This window comes from Helianthus annuus, chromosome 14 (genome assembly GCF_002127325.2).
Source record: "Helianthus annuus cultivar XRQ/B chromosome 14, HanXRQr2.0-SUNRISE, whole genome shotgun sequence".
In the NCBI taxonomy this organism is placed as follows: domain Eukaryota; kingdom Viridiplantae; phylum Streptophyta; class Magnoliopsida; order Asterales; family Asteraceae; genus Helianthus; species Helianthus annuus.
This window is the reverse complement of record NC_035446.2, coordinates 76572742-76575454: the sequence shown is the minus strand read 5'-3', so window position 1 is coordinate 76575454 and position 2713 is coordinate 76572742. Positions and strand designations below refer to the sequence as shown.

At 31.9% G+C, this 2713-nt stretch overlaps 1 long non-coding RNA gene across 1 annotated transcript; it reads left to right on the top strand.

Moving 5' to 3' along the window:
- Window positions 1-869: 869 nt before the first annotated feature.
- Window positions 870-1707, top strand: LOC110905500. The gene is made up of 3 exons (XR_002573177.2): window positions 870-1002; window positions 1095-1147; window positions 1223-1707. It is a non-coding gene; the product is annotated as an uncharacterized LOC110905500 (long non-coding RNA).
- The last annotated feature ends 1006 nt before the right edge of the window (window positions 1708-2713 follow it).

The window sequence follows — 2713 nt, the reverse complement described above, 5'->3', positions numbered from 1 at the left end:
AATCGTTGACACTGGTATGTTGTAATAATGTTTTTATTATTGTATGTATATGAAATATATGAATAACTCTGTTTGTAGCTTTTGATTTTGTCTTTCCTTTGTTATTGTTTATTCAGATGCTTGCTTTATTGTATCATGTGATTACGAGTAGACTGATTTTGATATCTTTGTAATTTATGTCTTTCACAAGCTGTTTTGTTGATTTATTCACACATGTTAGTAATTTTTGATGCTCCTATGTTTCTTGATCCTCTGTTTTTATTTCAACTTTCATATTATTATTCTAGCAATCCAAGCAGAATATATAGCTTTTATGCTTATTTTTTTATTATTATTATTTTATAGAGTTTGTTGATTAGAAGTAACCTCTGCCGGACCGTTGTTGAGGAGATGGAAATGTGAAAGAGAAGGAGAAGGACGGTAAATTCATCGTTGGATTGTTTATGTAGTTAACTAAATTGAGTAGCTTAACTACTTAATTACAGAGAAGTTTTTGAGATTGTTTTTACACTTTATTATTTTTGCAGCAAGTTGTACTTCATTTGTTCATGTGGCAATTTTATATATGCAGGCTTTTGAATTAAGGTTGGTTGTTACTTAATTTGTGTTTGCTTTAATGATTTTCGGTTTCATGAAGTCATTGTTTAGAAACTGATTTTGTTTTCAGGTCTGTTGATAGGTGATACCAACCCAATAGTTTAGGCTTCATCCCTTTTTGTTATTCGGTATGGTACTCATTTATAGTCCCACTTTCAATGAGGTTGTGTTAGTCATGTATTTGATTTTTGCCCTTTTCTTTACAATTGAAGTTGTGGAGAGACGAATTAAGATGATGGAGCGGAAGACAATCTCAGATGAGTATAAGAATTTTAGTGCATGATTGAGATCATTTGGACCCATGTACTGTAATTCATTGAATGTTTTAATCTTACAATCAGTTTTACTTTGTTTTTTATGAAGGTGTTGTTGTCATGGACATCAAAGTGATTGCACAACACCAAGGTAACCTCAATTGGTCTGATTTATTTTGTGGTATTCGTAACCTTTTGATTTACTGTTTATTGATGCATTGATTCATTTGTAATCGCTTGCAGATCACCCGTCATCTCAATTTGAGCAATTAAACGGAGTTTTCTTAATCAGCACCGTAAGTTTCCTTCACTAATCTATGCATTGTTAATTCCACATGTTTTTTTATTCTTAATCGACGATTCTGTTTCAGGTGTACTTTTTGCTGTTAGTTCCACGTGTTTTTTCAGATTAATTGTTTTGATGAAAAGGGAAATCGTTCGAGATGTTTGATCCAAGAACCGAATAAAACATAACGGATATTGCTGAAGGAAATAAAGATGATGTTGATTTGGCTGTTGAAGATGCACGTTGATCCACAACAAGCACTGCTCAGCTAAGTTTCCTACAATGACAGTGGTTATAACAAGTTAATAAGGCAAAACACTGATCTGCCTAACAACTGTTGGATATAACGACGGTTGTACACAAAGACCGATGAACATCATCCACTGTTGAAGACCAAACCACTGATGAAGACTAAAGTCCTGTTGAAGACAAACACTGATGAACCAAAGGCCTGATCAACCAAAGGTGAATCACTGTCCAACAACAACAGTGGTTCAGCATCAACATTAGTTATTCTACCTTTGTTTATGTTAACAGTGTTTATATGTAACAATGTTTATCACATTAGTGTTTCATAGTCTGTTAGGTTGTTAGATGTCATCACCTTAGTGTTTAATATGTAACAATTTTTATGACATCAGTGTTTATATGTAATAGTGTTTATCACAACAGTGTTTATATGTAACAATATTTATCACATCACTTCAATTGTTTGATCTGTACTATAAATTGAGCAGTTGTTTCATCTTATACTAATAAATAAAAATGAAGTACACTTGGATGATTATTAAGCTCCTCATTTTGATTGTTTGGGTATAGTATTCATGAAATTGGTCTTTTTTTGCAAACGGATGTTTATGGGCAAACATCTGTTTAAGCTCAAACATTTGTTTAAGGCCAAACATCTGTTTATGGCCAAACTTCTGTTTATGGGCAAACATCTGTTTAAGGATAAACTTCTATTTAAGTCCAGACAACTGATATATAAGCGAAACATCTGTTTAAGCCCCAACATCTGTTTAAAAGTCTGTTACAACCACTGGGTTGGTTCAAAATTTTGATTGTTAAAAGTTATCCACTGCTGAAATACAACCTCTGTTTCTTCAATCTTCGTGTTGACCACCGACTGACCAAACATCAGTGTTTCAAAACTGTTGGGTATCCACTGATAGTTAAAACACAGCCACTGCTCACTTTTTTATTGTTGAGATCCACTGATTTTGACCATCAGTGGTTTCCCTAAAAAACAGCCACTGCTCACATTTTATTATTGATGGTGTTAATTAGTGATAGATTGAAATTATCAAATGAAAACTAGAATTACATTGAAATTACCATTTTACCTAATCGTTACATTCCAATGAGATAAGAGTTCCTCGAACATTGTTTAAATGATAAAATTTAAAGTTAAATTAAAAAATAAAAAGAATTCTTGATTACTATTTGTTGCAAATCAAATCAGTAATTGACGGTTATTATCTCTTAATTAAAGTTAAAATAAAATTTAGAAAAGTCATCATGACCATTGCTTTCAAATCAAATCAAATCACTAATTACTGATAATATCAGTAATTTT